We start from the raw sequence: 25,387 nt of genomic DNA, 5'->3' as shown, positions 1-25,387 counted from the left end.
AATCATTTAAAAGAAATGGAGTAGCCATCATAGTCAACAAAAGAGTACAAAATGCAGTACTTGGATGCAATCTCAAAAATGAAAGAATGATTTCTGTTCATTTCCAAGGCAAACCATTCAACATCAAGGTAATTCAAGTCTATGCCCTGGTCAGTAATGCTGAAGAAGCTGAAGTTGAATGGTTCTATGAAGACCTACGAGACCTTTTAGAACTAACACCCCAAAAAGATGTCTTTTCATTATAGGGAATTGGAATGCAAAAGTAGGAAGCCAAGAAACATCTGGAGTAGCAGGCAAATTTGGCCTTGGAGTACAGAATAAAGCAGGGCAAAGGCTAATAGAGTTCTGCCAAGAGAATGTACTGGTCATAGCAAACACCCCCTTCCAACAACACAAGAGAAGACTCTACACATGGACATCACCAGATGGCCAACACCAAAATCAGACTGATTATGTTCTTTGCAGCCAAAGATCTAAAAGCTCTATAGCATCAGCAAAACAAGACCAGGAGCTGACTGTGGCTCATATCATGAACCCCTTTTGCCAAATTCAGACTTATATTGAAAAAAGTAGGGAAAACGACTAGACCATTCACGTATGACCTAAATCAAATCCCTTATGACTATACAGTGGAAGTGAGAAATAGATTTAAGGGAATAGATTTGATAGACAGAGTGCCTGATGAACTATGGATGGAGGTCCATGATACTGTACAGGAGACAGGGATCAAGACCATCCCCAAGAAAAAGAAATGCAAAAAGGCAAAATGGCTGTCTGAGGAGGCCTTACAAATAGCTGTGAAAAGAAGAGAAGCAAAAAGCAAAAGAGAAAAGGAAAGATATACCCATTTGAATGCAGAGTTCCAAAGAATAGCAAGGAGAGATAAGAAAGCCTTCCTCAACGATTAATGCAAAGAAATAGAGGAAAACAACAGAATGGGAAAGACTAGAGATCTCTTCAAGAAAATTAGAGATACCAAGGGAATATTTCATGCAAAGATGCCCTCAATAAAGGACAGAAATGGGATGGACCTAACAGAAGCAGAAGATATTAAGAAGAGGTGGCAAGAATACACAGAAGAACTCTACAGAAAAGATCTTCATGACCCAGATAATCACAATGGTGTGATCACTCACCTAGAGCCAGACATCCTGGAATATGAAGTCAGGTGGGCCTTAGAAAGTATCACTATGAACAAAGCTAGTGGAGGTGATGGAATTCCAGTTGAGCTATTTCAAACCCTAAAAGATGATGTTGTGAAAGTGCTGCACTCAGTATGCCAGCAAATTTGGAAAACTCAGCAGTGGCCACAGGACTGGAAGAGGTCAGTTTTCATTCCAATCCCAAAGAAAGGCAATCCCAAAGAATGCTCAAACTAATGCACAATTGCACTCATCTCACATGCTAGTAAACTAATGCTCAAAATTCTCCAAGCCAGGCTTCAGCCATGCATGAGCTGTGAACTTCCAGATGTTCAAGCTGGTTTTAGAAAAGGCAGAGGAACCAGAGATCAAATTGCCAACATCCACTGGATCATTGAAAAAGCAAGAGAGTTCCAGAAAAACATTTATTTCTACTTTATTGACTCTGCCAAAGCCTTCAACAGTGTGGATCACAATAAGCTGTGGAAAATTCTGAAAGAGAAGGGAATGCCAGACCACCTGACCTGCCTCTTGAGAAACCTGTATGCAGGTCAGGAAGCAACAGTTAGAGCTGGACATGGAACACCAAACTGGTTCCAAATAGGAAAAGGAGAACGTCAAGGATATATGTTGTCACCCTGCTTAGTTAGCTTATATGCAGAGTACATCATGAGAAACTGCTGGGCTGTGAGAAGCACAAGCTGGAATCAAGATTGCCGGGAGAAATATCAATAACCTCAGATATGCAGATGACACCACCCTTATGGCAGAAAGTGAAGAAGAACTAAAGAGCCTCTTGATGAAAGTAAAAGAGGAGAGTGAAAAAATTGGCTTAAAGCTCACCATTCAGAAAACTAAGTTCATGCATCTTGTCCCATCACTTCACGGCAAATAGATGGGGAAACAATGGAAACAGTGTCAGACTTTATTTTTTGGGCTCCAAAATCACTGCAAATGGTGACTGCAGCCATGAAATTAAAAGATGCTTAGTCCTTGGAATTAAAATTATGACCAACCTAGACAGCATATTAAAAAGCAGAGACATTACTTTGTCAACAAAGGTCCATCTAGTCAAGGCTATGGTTTTTCCAGTAGTCATGTGTGGATGTGAGAGTTGGACTATAAAGAAAGCTGAGCACAGAAGAACTGATGCTTTTGAACTGCGGTGTTGGAGAAGACCCTTGAGAGTCCCTTGGACTGCAAGGAGATCCAACCAGTCCATCCTAGAGGAGGTCAGTCCTGGGTGTTCATTGGAAGGACTGATGTTGAAGCTGAAACTCCAATACTCTGGTCACCTGATGTGAAGAGCTGACTCATTTGAAATGTCCCTGATGCTGGGGAAAACTGAAGGCAGGAGGAGAAGGGGACGACAGAGGATGAGATGACCAGTCCTATGGCCACTGCTGAATTTTCCAAATTTGCTGGCAGATTGAGTGGATATAAGCTCCAGTACTCATACTGAGGACAGTGCTGGTGGGTGTTTAATTCATTATTACTAATTTTGAAAAGCAATTCGACACAAATCATGTAAACCCAGTCTCCATTTTCCTATGTTAACACATTAGTCAAATGGTCACACAGGTGTACAAGAAACATGTATAAAGAAGCTTATTAGAGCACTTTCTGTGATGATAAATTTTAGAAGCAGTAAAATTGCCCATAGAAGTAGAATTGATAAATAATTGTGGTATGTTTATACAGTGGAATACTATATTGTACTTTTGTTAAAATGAACAAGTTTCATGTGCCGAGACTGGTTAATCTCAAAATTTTCAATAAAAGAAAAAAAGCCAGTTGTAGAATTCTATCATTTATGTATACTTTAAAATCATCTAATCAATTCCAGGTATTATCTATAAATATTACTATGGGTTGAATTGTGTCTCCCAAGAAGCTTTATTGAAGTCCTAAGCTCCAGTACTCAGAACGTGACCCTACTTGGAGATGGTATTATTGTGGATGTATTAAGTAGTAAACTATATTTACTTACTTATTTGGCTCTACTAGGTCTTTGTTGTGTCATGCAGAATCTTTTGTTATGGTACATGTAATCTCCAGTTGTGGCACTTGGACTCAGCAGTTGCAGCTAGTGGGCCTAGTTGCTTCATGGCACATGGGATCATAGTTCCCCAGCCAGGGATCGAACCTGAGTTTCATGCATTGTAAGGCAGATTCTTAACAACTGGGAAACCAAGAAGTCCCATGGATGTATTATTGCCTGGAAAATTCCATGGGCAGAGGAGACTGGCATACTGCAGTCCATAGGGTCACAAAGAGGCAGACATGATTGGGCATGCACACAACACACACACACATAGTGTTAGGGAGTGTTCTATTTACACTCTTTTACATGCAGCTATCCAGTTTTCCCAGCACCACCTATTGAAGAGACTGTCTTTTCTCTATGTTAGGCTCTTGCCTCCTATGTCATAGATTAGGTGCCCATAAGTGTGTGGGTTTATCACTGGCCTTTCTATCCTGTTTCATTGATCTATATTTCTCTTTTTGTGCTGGTATCATACTGTCTTGATTACTGTAGCTGGGTGCAAGGATACTTCAACATACATAAATCAATAAATGTGGAACACTATGTTAACAAACTAAGAATAAAAACCATATGATCATCTCAATAGATGCAGAAAAAAATTTGACAAAATTTAATACCCATTTATGATTAAAAACTCTCCAGAATATGAGGCAGGGAGCCTGCCTCAACATAATAAAGGCCAAATACAACAAACCCACAGCAAACATCATTTTCAATGGTGAAAAACTGAAAGCATTTCCTCTAAGATCAGGAACAAGACAAGGGTGCCCCCTCTAGCCACTATTATTCAACATAGTTTTGGAAGTTCTAGCCATGGCAATCAGAGAGGGAAAAAAAAATAAAAGGAATAAGAATTGGAAAAGAAGAAATAAAACTGTCACTGTTTGCAGATGACATGATACTATACATAGAAAATCCTAAAGATGCCACCAGAAAAATACTAAAGCTTATCAATTAATTTGATAAAGTTGCAGGATGCAAAATTGATACACAGAAATCTCTTGCATTCCTATACATCAACAAGGAAAGATCAAAAAGAAAAATTAAGGAAATGATCCCATTTACCACTGTAACAAAGAATAAAATACTTAGGAATAAACTTACCAAAGGAGGCAAAAAAACCTGTACTCAGGAAACTATAAAATACTGATGAAAGAAATCAAAGACAACACAAACAGATGGAGAGTTTTACCACGTTCTTGGATTGGAAGAAACAATGTTGTGAAAATGACTGTACTACCCAAAGAAATCTACAGGTTTGATGCAATCCCTATCAAATTACCAGTGGCATTTTTCACAGAATTAGAAAAAATTTTTTTACAATTTGCAATTGGTATAGAAACACAAAAGACTCCAAAAAGTCAAAACAATCTTGAGAAAGAAAAACGGGACTGAAGCAGTCAGGCTCCTTGACTTCAGACTATACTACAATAATAATGATTTTTACCTGCACAATTCTTTTTTTTTTTTTTTTAATTTTTTTATTAGTTGGAGGCTAATTACTTCACAACATTTCAGTGGTGCACAATTCTTTAAATGTAATTCTGAAATGTAATTAGAAACCAGTTAAAATATATTGAACTGGATTTTTCCTACCTGCAACTTCACCTAGCAGTCCAGTTTCTGTCTTCACAAACAGAATCCTTCTTTGCCATCACTTCGTCTTCCTAGATCCTTCTGTTCCTATTTTCTTCCTCTGAATTACCTCACCAAGTATTGGTTCTACACACAGATAACAAAGGGCTATGGGGTACATTCTTTTTTAAAAAAAGTATTCATCTCTTGTAGCCCTGAGCAAACTTTCCCCCCAACAAAGACAGTCTCTAACAACTTCAAACTAATATAGATGTATCTAAGCTTCAGCATGCAACTCAGATGCACAAAAGACTTTTCCAGCTTTCTGTCTGACTTACTGTTATTTGCTGAGGTGAGGACCCAGGGGTCTGAGCTGGCAGTGCCATTGTGAAGAGTGGCCCTCAAGTCAAACAGGCTCTGTGGCCTTGAATAAATTAGCTCCTCAGATTATCATCTAATTCTAAACTAATTGGGTTGCTATGTGGATTAAATGAGATATTGCAAATAAAGTATCTGGTAGGAAGACTTAATAGATGTTGTCTAGGAAGACTTAATAAATGTTAGGCACTGTTATTTATTTTACTGGTCTCTGGCTCCACAGGAATGGGCATTCCTCTAGTGTTGGCAAAGTCCTCATTAACCAAGTGGATCATCTTAAGAAAAATATAATAGAGAATTTTGGTCTCCACAAATGAATTTAGACTTAATTTTATGATTTAAAATATCTTGCAGCACAAAAATTTCTTTCATTCCTTCAGATTTATTGAGATATTATTGACATGTAATATTGCGTAAATTTAGAGTATACAGGTGTTGCTTTTTATACACTTACATATTGCAAAATGGTTAACACCATAGCATTAGCTAATACTTCCATTAAGCACAAAAACTTACGTTGAGGCCAATACTGAAATAGCCTAATTTAGTTCTTATTCCTGTTTTTGTTCTTTGAGTTATCTCACCAGGTGTTGATTCTACCCAGACAACATAGGGTTATGGCGTTTCTTATAACCAAAGGCTTAAATTCTACCTTTTCCTTCACTGTTAGATTAGGGAAAATTTTTAATCCTCTCTCCTAGGGGAAATGGCCAGCATTTTCTAGTTCCTATGGAACTTTCCTTAGGGACTAATATTCCTGTCACCAGTTTTGAAAATATTGAAAATCTATAATTTTGGGGAAAACTGCCCCATTTTACTTTAGGCTTAGTTTTAAATTATTTTTTATAATGAGAAAATCAGTGTCAGAAGGATGACATTGAAATGAAATAGTCTCACATATTGCTAGTGACAATGTGAATTAGAAAACTCTTTCTGGAGAGTAATTTAATAACTTGTGCCAAATGCCTCCAAAATGTTTTCACTGTTTGACTCAGCAATTTTATTTATAAAAATTCTTTTTAGGGGAAGATAATAAAGCACTGGGAAAGATCAATGAACAAATATATTTAAAATAACATTATTTGTAGCTGGGAAATTTTTTTAAAATGTTCAAAATTATGACATTAAATTTTGTCATACCATCACATGGACTATTATGCAGCTAACAAATTTTTTTAATGTTTAAAGATATGAAAACTTCTGATTATAAAAATCAAACTAAAAAAGATATGAATTATATTCAGAGAATGGCTTTTGTTTTGGAAAATAATACACATAGAAAGAAAGAATGACTAGCAATAGATGACACTGGATGGATAGTTTTTTAATTTCTTTTTCTGGATTATTATGTATCTTCCAAATCTTCAATAGGCCTGCATTTCCCTTGTCATCTGAAAAAGTCAATAGAAAAAATATGTTTATCACCCAAACTTAATTTTGTGTTTATCAATGTGTTACTTTAAACAGTCAAATAATGCTAAAAATCTTCTAACAAAAATAGCAGTCAGGTGCCTCTGTCTTCCTTCTTCCTCCTATATCCCATGAAGAAGCAACCACTTTAAAATTTCTGACCCCTTTTAATAGTATTTAATCCATATGTCTACAGAGATTCCTTGTTTCATCACATTTGAACATTGAATTTTTATTAAAATATGAAGATTTTAGAAAGGCTAACTATCCACATTAACCACTTTCTTTCTTCCCTGCATTTATGTATCACAATTTTCACTTAAATATTCAGGGTTTCTATTACTATAACTGTGGAAATACTCTTCCATGCTTTGCCAGGAAGAGTATATAGTGTGTTATATATTATAGTATATATATTCATTTTCTTATATGACTTTTGATTTTTCCTGAAATTAATTAATGTCTTATTTTATCATTTGCCTAATTTTCCTTGTCCTAATGGCTGTGTTTTCTGACATCCTCCAACTACTCATTAAGCCACATATCAATACAACTCTCCACATAGTAAAAATTTGTAGATCATCTCTTTCTTCATCCTGTTGTTCAATTGCCAAGTGGTGTCTAACTCTTTGTGACCCCTTAGGCTATAGCATGCCAGGCTCTCTTGTCTTTTACTATCTCCCAGAGTTTGCTCAAATTCATGTCCATTGAGTCAGTGATGCTATTTCCCAGCATCAGGGTCTTTTCCAGTGAGTCCACTCTTAGCATCAGGTGGCCAAAGTTATGGAACTTTAGTTTCAGCATCAGTCCTTCTGATGTATATTCATGGTTGCATCTTACCTGATACCTACCTGAAACCTACATCCTACTTGATACCCTCTTTTTCCAGCTTACACTTGAGTGGTTCCTCTGTAATCCTGCTGTACATTCTGGTAGTTTCTATGCTATCATATTGGATATTCTTACTCATAGATACCGTATTTTCAGGATCCCATATCCTCATATATCTTTTCTTCATTTTTCCAGGGTACACCCACAGAACAAGGCTTTCTGAAAGATAAAATTTGATACTTTGCCTGTGTGTAAATACATGCATTCTATCTTCACTTGTGATTGATACTTTGGCTGGGTATACAATTCTGTGTTGAAAACCATATTTAATCAGTTGCTACTGAGAAGGCCCATGGCTTCTTTTGCTTGATTCTTTACAAAGACTCTGCTTTTTCTCTTTGGAAGTTCTTTGGGTCTTCTCTGAATGTTTTTAAATTTTAATAATATACCCTGTCATAGGTTTCATATTGTTCACTAGGCAAGTTTTGAGCAGGTTCCTTTAGTCTAAAAACTCATGTTCTTTAGTTTTTAGGCACTTTCTGGTATATAAAACAATAATTTCCTCCCCACCATTTTATTTGTTCTCTCTTTTTAAAATTACTCCTAGTTGATTAAGCCCCCAGAAGTGATTTCTAACTTTTTTTATCTTTTCACATTCATTTTTCCTCTTTCTTCTTTTAAGTTCTATTTTTGATAATTTTGCCAACCTTTAAATTTTGATAATAATTAAGAGCTCTTTATTTCCCTGATTACTTTTTCTAAAATATGTTGCTTTTATCTCATGGATATAATATTTTCTCTTTAAGGCTGTTAACTATGGTTACTTGGAAGTTTTTTTCTGTTTCTAGCATTGTCTCTGTTTCCTCCAAATTCCCTTTTCTTTCTTTGATTTTGGTCCATTTCTTCATTGTAAAATGTTGCTATCCATTTTTGTCTAAGAGTAAGTTTCTTAAAAGCTTATTGAAAGCTTAAAAATATAAATAGTTTATAAATATGAAATATAAGCTTCAGTTCAGTTCAGTCACTCAGTCGTGTCTGACTCTTTGTGACCTCATGGACTGCAGCATGCCAGGCCTCCCTGTCCATCACCAACTCCTGAAGTTTACTCAAACTCACGTCCATTGAGTCAATGATGCCATCCAACCATTTCATCCTTTGTCATCTCCTTCTCCTCCTGCCTTCAATCTTTCCCAGAATCAGGGTCTTCTCCAATGAGTCACTTCTCTGCATCAGGTGGCCAAAGTATTGGAGTTTCAGCTTCAACATCAGTCCTTCCAATGAATATTTAGGACTGACCTCCTCTAGAACGGACTGGTTGGATCTCATTGCAGTTCAAGGGACTCTCAAGAGTCTTCTCCAACACCATAGTTCAAAAGCATCAATTCTTTAGTGCTCAGCTTAAAACACATATTCTGTATATGTGGGTGAGGCCTTGCCTCTGGGGTAGTTTGCTTTCCCCAGAGAAGAGTCCTTCAGTCTTTTCCCTGCATGCATGAGCCTAGCTGATAGCAAGCATTCTGGAACTGGGTAGGGAAGAACATTGGTGAGGGGTCAATGTATTCAGTGGTTTTCACCTAATCTTTCCTTTCCATTTTCAGTTTGGTGGCTCACTATCTACCTTCTCCCTTCTGTCTAAACCAAGTTTGAAGTTCATTTTTTCAAACTTTTCAGAGAATATATTTCAGGTACTGTAGAGGTAGGGGTTGATCACTTGACTATGATGTGATCTGAACTTGGAGATTCTAATTGTTCCTTACACAGGCTAACCAATCCCTCTGTTTTCATGTCCCCTCCACCCCATCTTCTGAAGTGCATGATACTTACTGAAGCCTTTCTGGGGTTCTGTGATATTGCCCTTTCCATTTCTGTAAGTAATTTATTTTACTTATTCATTTGTTTTCCCTCTCTCTATATATTCTACCTTAAATGTCAATGAAAACAAAGTTTGTCTGCTATTTAATTTTCATTCCTGGTATTTGGAAGTGATTTTTAAGTAGGAAGAGAAGTGAAAATATTTTAGTTTCACTTTTAAATGTAAGAAAATGTATCTTTAAAATGAACACCAATTTAACCTCTTTCCTCATGCCTCCTACATCTTCATGGGGGCAGTAGAGGACAAGCTAGTGCAGGGTCAGAAGGAAAGAACAGGGGCAAGCTCTCTACTGACATGTTCCTAAACCTAATGGGAATATGTGCCCAGTGTTGGAAAAAATCTTTCTTTTTTTCTCTCATTTTTTAAATGCTCAAATTCAGAGGAACTTATATCCCAAGTTTGCATGTACCTTGCAATATATAACTGATCCTCTTTAGGATGATTCTTGTAAATAAGGTGAATAGGGCAGGCAAAGTGATTTTTGTAGATGAATTAGTATCTTTAAATGCCTACAGGAGTTTGCTTTAAGAGTAGTAAGGGAACCCTCTTACACTGTTGGTGGGAATGCAAACTAGTACAGCCACTATGGAAAACAGTGTGGAGATTTCTTAAAAAACTGGAAATAGAACTGCCATATGACCCAGCAATCCCACTTCTGGGCATACACACTGAGGAAAACCAGATCTGAAAGAGACACGTGCACCCTAATGTTCATCGCAGCACTGTTTATAATAGCCAGGACATGGAAGCAACCTAGATGCCCATCAGCAGATGAATGGATAAGGAAGCTGTGGTACATATACACCATGGAATATTACTCAGCCGTTAAAAAGAATTCATTTGAATCAGTCCTAATGAGATGGATGAAACTGGAGCCCCTTATACAGAGTGAAGTAAGCCAGAAAGATAAAGAACATTACAGCATACTAACACATATATATGGAATTTAGAAAGATGGTAACGATAACCCTATATGCAAAACAGAAAAAGAGACACAGAAATACAGAACAGACTTTTGAACTCTGTGGGAGAAGGTGAGGGTGGGATGTTCCGAAAGAACAGCATGTATATTATCTAGGGTGAAACAGATCACCAGCCCAGGTGGGATGCATGAGACAAGTGCTCGGGCCTGGTGCACTGGGAAGACCCAGAGGAATCGGGTGGAGAGGGAGGTGGGAGGGGGGATTGGGATGGGGAATACGTGTAAATCTATGGCTGATTCATATCAGTGTATGACAAAACCCACTGAAATGTTGTGAAGTAATTAGCCTCCAACTAATTAAAAAAATAAAAATAAAAGAAAATTAAAAAAAAAAAGAGTAGTAAATCCTCACATAACATGTAGATGGAATATGCCACCTTCATACAGGTACAGCAGAAAGACCCAGTTGCCATTTTCTTTCTGAACAAAATTCCAAGCTTGGATCTCTCTTTGGTTCTAAAGCAAAGACTGTTTATTAATAAGATGTGTGTTTGTCCCACAGGTAGCTTTCCCTCATGCAGACACTTCTCAGTGACTGTCCTGCATGAATGCTGCAGTCAAGGGCATCCCACATGAATTTCTCATATGAATCTTAACTAGCAGTCTCAAATCTGTGTTGAAGATAAACAGTCTTTATTCTGAATTATCTTGAAGAAGTTTATAATAGGAGACAGAAAGAATATAGTACTTCTCCTAAGTACTTTCACGTTTATCTGGAACTCAAAATATTAACATTAAAACAAATCTCACTGGGACTTCCCTGGTTGTCCAGTGGCTAAGATTCTGCACTCCCAATGTAGGGAGTCTAGGTTTGATCCCTGATCGGGGAACTAGATCCCACATGTCACAACTAAAGATCTCACATGCTGCAATAAAGATCAAAGATCTGTATCAACCAAATAAATAGAATTTTAAAAAACTTTAAAAATATAAAATATAAAACAGACCTCACTGTCTTAATTTACCTGTTATTTCTATACACGATTCTCAGATCATGTCTCATATTTGCTTCCTTCTACCTTGAAAGACCAATTAGATATTCTTGAAAATTCTGAGTTAAGAGATAGGGTTAGGACTTTAAATATCTCTAAGTAAAATATTTTATTAATGCCTATAAATGAAATCCCACATTCCAGCAGCAAAAAGTAAAGAAGATGGAGGAAGAAAGAATGGAGAAATGGAGAAGAGAAATCCCTTTTTTGTGTAAAGAGTTGTTTTGTACCTGGGGCCAGAGATTGAGGAGGAATGGATATATGGCTGATTCCTACTCTGGAGCAAGCACTCCTCTCTCCACAGTATAATGTTAAATCATTGCATCCACACAGGAGTTTTGTGAGGCAGGTATCAGCATCTCCAAATTGTAGGTGAGCAAACTGAGGCTAGATATTTTAAGTAAACTGCCTATAGTAATTCAAGTAGAAAACAAACCCTCTATGTACATAATGATCTTCTATGTAAATAATAAAAAGCAACAAGACCAACAACAACAAAATGCCTGTCAAGTTTCCCTAGTTATCAAAGCTCAGAGGAGCAAATTGGATAATTTAAGCATATTATTCAATGAACACCTTAACTGTTTAGTGAAAATGCTATGTTTATACACTCCCTAGTACCTAGGGAGATGGATATGTTGATGACATTGAGGTTGACAATGAATGTTTTCTTGATTAAATATTCACTTTATCACTGAGTGTAACTAAAAAAAAAAAAATTCAAACCAATTGGAGTTTGTTACATGTTTACAGCCCTAGAGCGTTAGAATTATGAAAGATACTTGAACCCTGAACAGATCTAATTATCTATGAATTCCTGTTATGAAAAGGGGAGAAAAAAATTACTGGGTCATAGTTAGGACATCTGGATTCAACCTTGATGCTTACATTTAACAGCTACCTGGCTATTATAAATGGTAAAAACATACCACTTTGGGTATTGATTTCTTATCTGTATGGTGAAGACATTGAAATATGAAATCTGTTCTGATTTCTGTACTGTTAGAGTACCTCCTTCCTGCTGGAGACCTTCCCATCAGAAAGAATATGTGAATGCTAAATTTGTCCTCAACTTCCTGAAGATGTATCTATTTTGCCCGCTTAAATGATAGTGTGGGTAGGTATAACTTTCTGTATTCAAAAGTATTTGTCTTCATAACTTTAAAGATATTGATTTACTGCCTCCCTCCATCCAGCATTATGGATAAGAAATCTCATTTCAATTTTATTTAACAAACAATTGTATAGAATGCACTATGTGCCAGACATTGTTCTATGTGCTTTCTAGATATTAACTCACTTATTTCTTTAGTCACCTTAAGAGAAGGTATTATCCAATTTTACAAATAAGGAAAATGAAAGACTAAGAATAAAGAGCTTGTCTGAAGTTACACTGTTTACAAATGATAGAATAAGGATTCAAACTCATGCACAAAAGCTCTTAACTAGTATGCTCTGCTGGCTCTTTTACTCTTTTTTTTTTTTTTTATACATCATCTTTTTTGTTTTTTGTAAAAGCTTTTAGGATCTTCTCTTTTTCCTTGGTGTTCTGAAATTTCACCATGATGTGAATAGGTGTGTATGCACATGTGTGCATTTAATCCTATTCTACTTGATACTTGTTATTCTACTTGCTAAGCTCTTTTAATCAGGTGGGCCTATAAAATTTTTTTTCAATTTTTGGAAATTTTATTTATACATTCGTGTGTCTACTCCCTTGCAGGCTTCCCTGGTGGCTCAGTGGTAAAGAATCTGCCTGGCAATGCAGGAGACGCGGGGTTCGGTCCACGAGTTAGGAAGATCACCTGAAGAAGGAAATGGCAACACGCTCCAGTACTCTTACCTGGGAAATCTCATGGACAGAGGAGCCTGGCAGACTACTGTTTATGGGGTTGCAAAGAGTCAGACAAAACTTAGCAACAACAACAAATCTACTCCCTTACATTCTCTTTATTTTCTTTTTCAGAGCTCCTTTTAAACAGATGATGAAACTTCTGTATCTTTTGACCCTGTCCCTTCATTTTGCTTTCATACTCACATCTTTATTCATTTCTGCTGCATTCTGGTAAGATTCCTCCACTTGAACTTCCAGCTCATTAATTACTCTTATGCTAAGTATACTTTGCTTTGTAGACCATCTATTGAATTTCTTCAACAATCTAATTTTTAATATCTATTACCTTGAATTGATCCTTCCCCATGCATACATATGTGTGTGTACATATGTACATCTACAAGCATATGTATTTTTCAAGCATGTTTTTGAGGAAATTAATTCAAGTGAGTTTACTGACCTGGTCCACTAATTCAATTAATTATTCTTTCTTAAGTAGCATTTCCTGCATTTGTTGAGATTAGTGGCTCTCATGGTGTTGGGTTTCACCAAATACTTAGCAATTCTTTTACTAGGACACATTGTTTCATAGAGAAATAACCAGCTAGTAGAATATCTTCTAATGGTCATGCTGGAAAAAGTAAGATTCCTTGGTACAGTAAAAAATATGAGAGACTTACGGAAAGATATAGGTACCCCAAAAGCATATTGAAAGTGAACCATGCTCCAAAAATATGCACAGAAGAGACAACCACAAAGAGGGATCCCAGGGGAAATAGGAAGGTAAATTTCCCAAGGGGTCCTTGTTCTTCCTGGACTCTTAGGAGGACATTTTAATGATGACATCTCTGGTGTCTTGTCCTTGCACTCTGACATAGTTCTTAATAATGTTTATTGCTTCTTCTCTCCAAAATTTCTCTTTCAAGTCTCTCTTGTTCCTCTTGGTGCTTGCCCAACACCCCTCTGCCCACAACCTCAACAACGTGCATTTCACTAAGGATAATTTTTGGGCAGCCGCTAAAACCAGAGTAATGATACACAAGTGTGTGACAGGAAGGAGAGAGAGTTGGGCTGACCGCAAGACCTAGTTCTTAATCTCAGAGTTGAATTGAACTTTTGTTAGACTTTGAATTTCTGGTGTTTTTAAATTGCATGTAGTAAATATACTTGGAGGACGAATGTTTACACAAGTTTTGTGTTCAGAAATTTTGAAAACTGTAATTGTCAAAATTCTCTACTTTATTCTAGCAATATGAGACTTAAACTATACATTTTGCTCAATTGATATCTTTAATCCAACATATATAAAGAGATAAATGTAAGCATAAAATTAGAAAAAAATGAGCTATGCATTAAAATTAATTACAGCTTCTTTAGAAACATGTCCATTAAAGTGCCAAGTTATCACTAAGGATTAATCACATATGAACTAAAAATTGCTGAAGAAAGTTTAGGCATGACAATTAAAGTTACAAAGATAATCAAATCATAGTCTTTAAAGGGAAAGATCACTTCATCTCTAGATTCTGAATTTACAAATGAACAGGTTTAGGTTAAGTCCTCTGAAGGGAAGGATGAAAGGTGTAATGAGTTTAATGAAGGATCTGGTGGAGGGGAGAACACAGACAACAGAAGCCGTTTACAGAAGACTCTGCCCCTGACTCGGTGGAGTTTATTTCTGCTTCACTTTCCAGCTTCGTATCCATAAAAAAGAGAAACTTCCCTGAGGTGTGTGCCAGGATGCTGGTTATGTTCTGAAGAACACTGGACACAGATTCAGAAGCTGGGGTTACAGAGCTTACTCCTCCATGTGGTTGCAGAGGAAGTCTGGATGCATCCTAACACCACATTGCCTTAAGCACAGAATGAGAATACAGATCCATGTGACTTTCCTTCTACACTCGAAAAGCCCAGGATAAAAGGGGAAGCATACTTAAACATTTTGGAGAACTTATGAAGAGTTAATCTTTCCTTTTAGTTTAAGTGAAATTACAAATGAAAAAATTGAGTCAATTTTCAGATTTCCTAAAAACAAAAATCATTTTGACTCGCCTGCCATATCTCTGTTAATGTGCTATGTCTATTTGAAATCCCAGGTCATTTTTGGCAACCCAGAAATGGATTAACCAACTTCCCCTAGTCTAACACTGAGGGAGAAGGTGGAATTTAAGCCTTCAATTATAAAAAGAAAGCCCATCCAAAGTTGATTGTGTGTAGAGTGGCATATTATATAAAGGATGACGGTGACTGTACTTTGGATGATAATGATGGCTATTCTTTCTTTACAGTGTTTTCAGACCTCACTCACGTCTCCACACCATTCATTCTTCTCTCTCTTCCCCAAGACATATCTTTCCACCTCACCTCACCTGCATTTAAATCTACCTCCCTCTCTGATAGATCCAGAATTTCCAACAAACACATTTTGCCAGGATCAAAGGCAAACACATTTCCATAGCAGTCAAACCCTGCTCAGTGAACTTCACAGTGCATCCAAGTTGTTTAGTTGAAGTGGAGTTCTATAATGAGCATGGTGCTGGAGATCTCACTCTTGTTGTGCAGACACTAGAGGAGACGGAAGCTGACAGCTGTATAACTCTCATTGAAATGGCAAGTTTTCAAGGCTGCTTTGAAGCTTATAGAAGGAACGAAGAAACAGTACACACGTGCTGCCTCTGCACAGTTCACCTTAAAACATTAGATATCATTATTTAGTGGAGTTAGGAGAAAGAGAGACAAAGACAAAGAGAGACACACACAGATCTAATGAAAGGGATTTAAACATTCTCTGTGTTAAGAAATGAGGAGGATTAGAGGGTCCAAAATTCTGCCATGAAGACTGTAGCTCTAATTTTTCCTCTGATCTCCTTTCCTCTCTCCCATGTGAAATACAATTGGGCTCTTATTTTTTGTTTTTGTTTTTTCTACTGGGTTTAACTGCAAATCGCTAACAAACATGTGAAAAGAGGTTCAACTTCAATTGACTATTTCACTAACCAGGTTGGCAGAGCTTTTACAAAGTGTACCTCAGTGTGCGTGAAGTATAAGAAAGTCTGCATTTTTCATACAGTGCTAGTGGAATTCCAAATTGTTATAATCTTTCTGAAGGGCAATTTTGCAGTTTATGTCAAAAGCCTTAAAGGTACTCATACACTTTGACTTGGCAATTGTACTTAAAGTACAAATGTGCACAAAGATTTAACTTTAAGGATGCTTATCACAGTATTGTTTATAGAATTTAAGCACTTGAAAACAAAGTGAATGTTCAGCATAAGGGGAATCGAGTAAATATATTTCATACACAAGAGGAAATGCTTAGCTGCCTTTAAAACAATGTGATGATGAGGAGTTCTCATTGACACTGATAATATGCATGATACCTGTTTAAGTTTTAAACACAGTGTATGATGCCATCTTGTAAAAAATTGAAAAGGAGTGTACTAAAAATATTGGAATGATAATACTTCAAAATATTAACAGTGGTCATATCTGATGATGGGCTTATAAGTGGCATTTACTGTTTTCTTTTTTATTTCTAAAATGTCTAAAGGAAAATATATTGGTTCAGTAGTAAAATAAACTGTTTTCCAAAAGAAGGATTGAGCTGGTCAGTAATATAGGATAAATCAGAGACAATAGAGATGAGGGAACATTGTTAAGAAGATGTTAAAAAGCGCAACATGCTTATGGCTTGGGCTAGTCTGAGAATAGGGAGGAGGGGTGATGTTAGAGACATTTTTAAAGGTAGAATCAACAATACCTGATGACAACAAGAAAGGGTAGTGACTTTATAAGATGCTTGTGTGTTTATATGTGTGTGTACCATTGTGTGAAACAACAGTTTAGTGTATTGATTTGAGCTGATAGAGAACATCTAAGGAGATGTCCTACAGATAGTGGAAGAAATGAGACTATATTAGGTCTAATGTCAAGGGAGGAGGATTTATTTTATCAGCACAGCTGGAATAATAAGAGTTAATTAACAAAGGAAAAGACTGTACTGTAGTTATTAAAGACCGTGTATAGGGAGATTAATGAGCATAATGATTATTATGAGATAATGATAATGATTATAGGGGAATGAAGAAGAACCAGTAAGAGAAACAGAGGACTGCCTAAAGAAATAGAAGGAAAGCAAACTAAAGGCAGCATAATGGGAAGGAAGCTGTAAGAAAAATGAGGTAGAAAACAGATTATTTAAGAAAGATCAAGGGAAAAGATGACAGAGAAAAAACCATTGAATTTGGAAAAGCTGCTTATTAGTATTTTTAGAAGACAAATAATCCACCTCTGGAGATTGGTGAGAAGAAGATATCAGATTGGAGAGATTCACTCAAAAGCTGTGCCAGTGAAAAGAGAGAAAGAGGGAGGTCTTTAGAAGGGTGAGCAGAGCCAAATAAAGCAGAATTCTCCAGGATGAAGGAGACCTGTGTGTCTTTGCAAAAAAATCTGAAAATAATGAGTGAGGATAATTTGAGAACAAGATTTCTAAAGGGGAGGGAATATTTGGGATGCAGAGCACAGACTTCATAGTTTACATGATAGTAAAGAGACCATCTCTTTCTCTTAGAAATCAAGGAATAGTAAGAGAATGAATGTGGACAACAACAAATAAGAAATAAAAACAGTGGGTTTGAATTAATGCAACTTGGATAGCCTTGAAGTAGGGTTTGAGATACTTTATTCTCTTGTAGAGGAGTCCCAAAATGTGAGCTCAGGAGAGCAGAGGGGGCTTAAAGTGTTAGTTTTAAGTAGTTAATGAAGAGATGAATAAAATTTTTGTCAGGCATTGCACTTGAGGGGACAGTGGCTGTTGCTGTTTGACTTTATTGTCATTTTTTGCATGACTGAGAGACTAACACTTTCACTTTCTGCAAGTCTTAGTGGACTTAATCTATCTGTATCCAATAGTATTATGTAGAGTAAGAGGAGAGAAGAGAGCTGTGAACCATGGTTTGTGAGGGAATCTGGGGTGGCTAAAAGCCAGGTTAAAATAGCTTCACCGAGAACGAAGACCAAGAATTGCCAGAAGGCAGCTCATGAAGTTGGTGAAATCAGATGAGTTGATGATAAGTCAAATGAGCGAAGGTCAGGGAGGGACATGGGAGGAGCATAGAAGGGAAGAGAAGGTGAGAAAGGCTTGGCAGAAATAAGAAATTAGGGAAGGTGAAACTGCTGAGGTCAAAGACAGCACTGATTTAATAACTGGAGCAGTGGAAAGAGATTCACTCATGTTGATGGGGCACTTAGGAGCAAAGAGATGCAGAGGGGCTGATTTGAGCAGAAGTTGGATGTGAAACTGGGAGATAAGTAAATTGAACGATCATGGAAGTGAGTGCTGATATCAAAGGCCTGCCTCATGAGGACAAAACTCATCATGTGACTAGGAATAGTGTACCTTAATGATAATGATCATGAGCTTTCCCACCTCCATAACATCCCAGTTATATGACCTGATGGATGGAACAAAACCCCTCTAAACCTCAGTTCCCTCATCTGAAAAATAAAACTACCAATCTCATATTGATTTTGTGAGGGCTGAATGAGATAATATAAGTAAAGTATTTGGTATAAATGTCAGTGATGATAATGATGATAGTGTTGTTGAAAGTCTTTTGAGTCCCAGATATTGACATCATTAAAGATACTTGGTAGAGGGTCCACGTCATTTAGTAGTTCCCAGGATGTGGGGCTGATGATCTTACTCCTCAGCCACTTAAGAAAAAGGTGGCCTTAGCACAAGTACGAATGGTTATTGTTGTGAATGGTGTGGAGAGGGAGCTGTCCAATTGTCTGAGATAATCTTGACTTGAACTCTAACCACTCTCCTCCAGTTATTCTCTGTCCAGTTTCCCGCTACTTTCCTCAACACAATTAAACTTAATCTGGCTGCAGATTTCTAGTTCCTGCCCCCATGGTGTCTACAAAATGTCATTTGTCTGACTTTCTCTATGAATTAATCTCTAAACTATGGTCTTTGTTCTGGCCGTAATCCATGAAAAAATTTTATTGCACCCATCTTTTCCTTTCTTTTTAGTTTTTAAAAATAAATACTGTAGTAATTAACAATAATAGCAATCTTGAGTGTTTTAGGAGTTTTTGGTCTACTTTTCTCTAGTTTAGAAAAGCAAGTGTGTTATTCACTCAGTTGTGCCCAACTCTTTGTGCTTGCATGGACTGTAGCCTGCCAGGCTCCTCTGTTCATGGAATTCTCCAAGCAAGAATACTGGAGTGGGTAGTCATTCCCTTCTCCAGGGAAATCCCCCTGACCCAGGGATCAAACCTGGATCTCTTGCAGCACAGGCAGACTCTTTACCCTCTGAGCCACCAGGGAAACCCAGAAAAGCAAGGAGGTATATAAGATATTGGGCTTCTCTGGTGGCTTAGATGATAAATGATCTGCCTGCAATGAAGGAGACCTGGGTTTGATCCTTGGGTCAGGAAGATCTCCTGGAGAAGGGAATGGCTATGCACTGGGCCTTTTATTTCATTAGAACAGTTGAAATAAAATAAATTATTTGAGATTAAAATTATCAGGAATAGTAGTTTTGAAAATTGCTTAATAATTAGAAATAGAAAAGGCATACAGTGTAGCTCAAAAATTAGGCTCTTATTTTTAGTATTACTTTCAAATTTATTCACTTATAAGATCACCCATTTTTTGTCAGGTTTTGTGAAAATTACCTGGAGAAGCAACTCAGGTGAAAAATACAAATTCTGTGCCATTCACACATAAATAACTTTAAGCACCTTAATTCTAATAATTATGGCTGCCTGACAGCAATATATGATGTAGACCACACCTCAAAAACATGAGTATTTTCAGGGACTGAAGAATAAGAATGTTAAAGAAAAATGCTTATAGTCATTCTCATTCTCATTCACAGAGTCTTTCTGATTTTGTCTGCTATACAGATATAATTTATCATTAGCCATGGAGTATATATGCATGTGTTGAAGGAGCTTAACCATAGGTTGGGCTTGGCATTAGGTTTGAGGTTATAAGGAGAAAGAAAGAGTCCTGGAATCCACTGAGTCTTGTCATGGCTAGGTAGGAAGTAAAGATCAAAGTTGCTCAGCATTAAGATAAGTTTGATTTATTAGATGGGAAAACAATAAAGGCTGAACTTTCTCTCCCCTCCTCCCTTTTTGCTTCCCAGCATATTAAATTATTTGCATAACTAAATAGCTAAGATCAGCTAATATCCACAGAAATGAATAAAAATGTAAACATGAATAGCTTATGCCTTTATATTCTCTTTGATCCACAAATCTCCTTATCAGGTTCCTTAATTAATGTCTTCTTTTGATTGGAGACATCCACACAGAAAAGAATCTGAGTCTTGCTTCCTGAAGTGAAATTAGACACTTTAAGATGTGTGGGAATACAAATAAAATTTGTGAATTTATTACCTCACTCTGATGGAGCTGCCTCCTTACTTTCAAATGAGGACTTTGAGAGGACTTACATGTGTCCATGAGTCTAAAAGTCCATGATTCAAGTACAAGAGAAAGTTAATTCATGTCAATGTATGACAAAAACCACTACAATATTGTAAAGTAATTAGCCTCCAACTAATAAAAATAAATGAAAAAAAATAAAAAATAACTACAGTAACCCCCAAAAAATAAAATAAAAAAAGAAAGTTAAAAAGCCATTACTAAAACAAAACATTTATAAAAATGCCAATTAATTTATTCTATGAACTTAAAGTACTTTTGGATTCATAAATAAAAGAGATGAATAAAAGGAAAACAAAAGTTTGGAGCCATCACTAAAACAAGAGGATTATTGATAAATGAAAATATAACCACTTGACACTCGTTTGATTCAAAGGCAATGAAAGTTTGCCATCTCCCTCTGAATTTGTGTGAAATGACTAGAACTGAAAGAAAGCTATTAAAGAAATTAAAACATCCAATTTACTCCTTAATGTTTCTATTTTGTCAGTCAGGGTGTGTTTTGATTCTCTCTGGAACCTATACAAGTGGAAATGTATGCGTGCGCCACTGTGCTTTTGGGTGATTTGTAGTCTTCATTTTTTGAATTCCCATTACCGCACTACCCAACATCCGTACTTACCTTTATCATGTCTGCTGCCTGTATTTGACTAACCCCTAACTGCTCACCATTTTCAACTCAAGTGCATCTGCTTGGTACTAAGCAGCTAGCTGAGAAGATTCTTCCTTCCCAATCAACACCACCATAGCATGAAATGAAGACACGGAATGAGGTAGAAAGAGAGGAAAAGACAGGGAGGGGGGACTATTTCTATTTAAAAAATCCTCTAACTTCTTATGTGTTCTGGAAGGACTATTAATATTTCCTCCTAACTCCTCCTGCACTGCTAGGCTTCCCTTCTCCCCCACCCTCACACCTCCCCATGCAGGCAAAGTCTTGAATCAGCAGATTCTGAGCTGGAAGCAGTAAAGAGCTATTGAGGGACAGGCTCTGATAGCATTACGGCCAAACATGGAACCATTTTCTGTGGCGAATCGCTGAGTTCTACCTGGTTATCTCTTGCCTTGCACATCACTTCCAAATGACATGCTCTCAGTCTGGGCAAAAATGAGAGTTTTTTAAAGAACTGGGATTTCAATAATATGTGACGAAAGGATGAGATTACTTTCTGAGGTAGGGAAAGGCAGGGAGGAATTGGGGGGAGAGGGAGAGAGGTGGGGGGGGGGAGCAGAGAGAGAAAGAGGTAGAATTGTGTATCCCTTAGAGCACGCTCGATATATGCATTTCTCTAGTTCTTACAAATCAGGCTTTCTCTAACTTTAGGAAGTCATTTTAATTTGTCTTCTTTCTCCCGCTTCTCTCACTGGTGACGACCAAATATTGTAGATACTTCAAAGATTCTTGAGTTATTTATAGGAATTACTGTAATTTGACTGCTACACACTTAAATGAGGATGAAACTAGTACTATTATGCATTCCCCGAAACATACAGAAGGAAATAGGCAATAGCGCCCTTCAGGGAAATATATCCATATGTGTTGGTCAATTGGAAAACTTGAAAATCAGCAGTTTGGGAAATAAAACTAGTAGTCAGCCCTCCTGTCTGTTCATAAGAAAGGCAAGGCAGTCCTACAGTTCCAAACCCCCTTCACTGTCCTGATTGCCTGCCATCTCATTCCAAGGGTTTCTAGAAGAAGAAATGGAGGCACTTTTGGTTGCTTCATATCTGTAATCAATTGGCATTGTTATGATATAATTTCTTTTCATTTTAATCAAGAAACATGGAGAGATGAATAAAACACTTTTTGCATGCATTCTTATGAGTTTTTAAAATTAAACATGGAAAAGGCAGTCTTTGATCATAAAATGTATATTATATATTTACTTCCACATATTTCCTGCAAGAGAAGATACATTTTCATTTGAATTTGATAGTGACATTTATTTCTCTTAGGACATAGTCTTATGACCTGAGATGGAGTTTGCTGGGTCTAAACTGAGGCTCTTTCTACTAGGCTTCAGAGATGCAGTAATGAAAACAGGGACAAGTAGTGAAAAGAATTCCTAAGTTTCCTCTTGAGCTTTCAATGGACTCACATCCTGGGAGATGCATACAATAATAATCAAAAGATCCAATAGAAGGATGAGTTAGAAACAGCAACAGAACACTGTCAAAAAGCATTGCAGAGAACACAGTTCAGAGGGATCTGACCCTTTAATCGCTTACAAATTTTGAGAAGTGTGCATCACTTAGGGTTGCTAATGTAATGTACACATATGAGCGAGAGAAGAAAAAAATCTATTATTCCAAGTATATATATGCATACTAAAGTTATGACCAACCTAGATGGCATATTAAAAAGCAGAGACATTATTTTGCCAACAAAGCTCCATCTAGTCAAAGCTATGGTTTTTCCAATAGTCATGTATGGATGTGAGAGTTGGACTATAAAAGTTGAGCACCGAAGAATTGATGCTTTTGAACTGTGGTGTTGGAGAATACCCTTGAGAGTCCCTTGGACTGCAAGGAGATCCAACCAGTCCATCCTAAAGGAAATCAGTCCTGGGTGTTCATTGGAAGGACTGATATTGAAGCTGATGTTGAAGCCACTTGATACAAAGAGCTGACTCATTTGAAAAGACCCTGATGCTTGGAAAGATTGAGGGCAGGAGGAGAAGGGGACGACAGAGGATGAGATGGTTGGATGGCATCACCGACTCAATGGACATGAGTTTGGGTAGGCTCCAGGAGTTGGTGTTGGACAGGGAGGCCTGGCATGCTGCATCTCATGGGGTTGCAAAGAATCGGACACACCTGAGTGACGGAACTGAACTGAATTGAAAAATAATTCAAAGTACAGTAAAGTGTAAAGATTTTACTTCACTATATCCTTCAACTCCACTCCTATATAATACTCTTTTCTAGGAAAAAGCTACAATGATGATTTCAAATTAACCCTTGGATAGTACTGGTCTGGACTGCACAGGTCTACTTATACATAGATTCTTTGGAATAGCAAATACCACAGTACTGCATGATTTGTGGTTGGTTGAATTCACAGATGCAGAACATGGAGAGCCCACTAAAATTTTACATGCTTTATCTACTACATGGTGGTTGAGCCTCTAACACCTGTGTTGTTCAAGGGTCAACTATATATCCTTGCAAATGGTTTTCTAGAAATTTTTTGTATAGAGTCATATAGACTATTTTTGTTCATTTTTCACACAGGTAGATCATACTCGGCATGTTGTTACATAACTTGCTTTTTCATGTAACAATATATCTTGACTTTTCTCAACAGAAAAGTGTGAGATACACCTTATTCTTTTAAAATCTGCTTGATCTTTCTTAATATGGCAGTAGGTATTTAAGAGTTCTCTTAAAGATGCCCACATAGGTCACTATGAACCATTGCTCATAAAAACAAATGTTTCAATATCCTTTGTGTAGATATATATGCTAACAAATGGCTTCACCAGATTTGTCCATTCATAGGAATTGAAGCAATTCAAAGATATAGAAAAGTATAAGAGTACTACAAAGAGCTCCTAGAAATCTATCATACCTGAGCACTTTGCCACATTCTCTCTTTCCATATATATTATGCACATGCATTATTGTTATGTTACTTTTTCTGAACCTTTTAAGAGCAAGTTCCAGTCATCACAATTCTTCAATGTACTTTTCCTAAGGACTTGTATATTCTCTTTCAGAGCTATAGTACAATTGCTGAATTAAGAAAATTTCATGGTGATAGAATACTGTTATCTAAATCATACTATTCTGATTTAATTTATAGTTTCACCAATTGTCCTAATAATGCCTTTTATACCAATTTTATTTTCTGATCCAGAATCCAATTCAGGATCATGCATTGCATTAGGAATCATCTTTCTCTCTCTCTCTTTTCATCTTATTGAAACACAATTGACATACATTAAGCTGCAAATTGCCTATAAATAAAGTGTACAATTGATGAGTTTTGACATATGAGTATACATCTAGGGAAGTCTCACAGCATTTAAAATAATGAAAATGTTTATCACTTTCCAAAGTTTCTTTGTACCCTTTTGTAATTCTTTTTTATTCCCTTCCCTTCATCCAGCTCCAACCACATGCAAAAACTGCTTTGCTTCCTGTTACTGTAGATTAGCTTGCATTTTCCAGAATTTTTCCTAAATGTAAAAGTGCACTCTGTACTTTTATATGGGGAAGGGCCTGGCTTTTTCACTTAGACTATTTTGAAATTTTCCATGTTGTTGCATGTATTAGTTCATTCCTTCTTACTGTTGAGTAATATTCCTTTGTATTAATATACTACAACTTGTCCATCACTAATTGAGGGACATTTGAATAGTTTCCAGTTTAGGGATGTTACAAATAAAGCTACTGCAAATGTTCATGTGCAAGACTTTGTGGGGATGTTTGCTCTCATTTCTCTTGGGTCAATGCCTAGGAGCAAAATGATGTGTCTTGTGGTTGGTTTAACTTCTTAAGACACTGTTCAACTATTTTCCCAAATGGTTTTACTATTTTACATTTCCTCCAGTGATGTATGAGAATTCCAGTAGCTCCACATCATTGCCAACATTTGGTATAATCAGTGTTTTTAATCTTTGACACTCTAATAGGTATGAAGTGTTGTTTCATTTTGGTTTGACTTTTCATTTTCCTAATGATACTAAACATCTTTTCATATGCTTATTTTTCACCTTCTTAGATCAAATGCCTGCTAAAATCTATAGCCTATATTTTCATTGAGCATTCATGTTTCTTTCTGTGAGCTGAATGATTATTTTTAATAGGCTGATTATTATTTATTGACTTATAGGGATTTTTAAATGTGTTCTCAACAG

The sequence above is a fragment of the Cervus elaphus genome, chromosome 19 (genome assembly GCF_910594005.1).
Source record: "Cervus elaphus chromosome 19, mCerEla1.1, whole genome shotgun sequence".
Taxonomy (NCBI): Eukaryota; Metazoa; Chordata; class Mammalia; order Artiodactyla; family Cervidae; genus Cervus; species Cervus elaphus.
Note: the sequence above shows the minus strand (reverse complement) of the source record.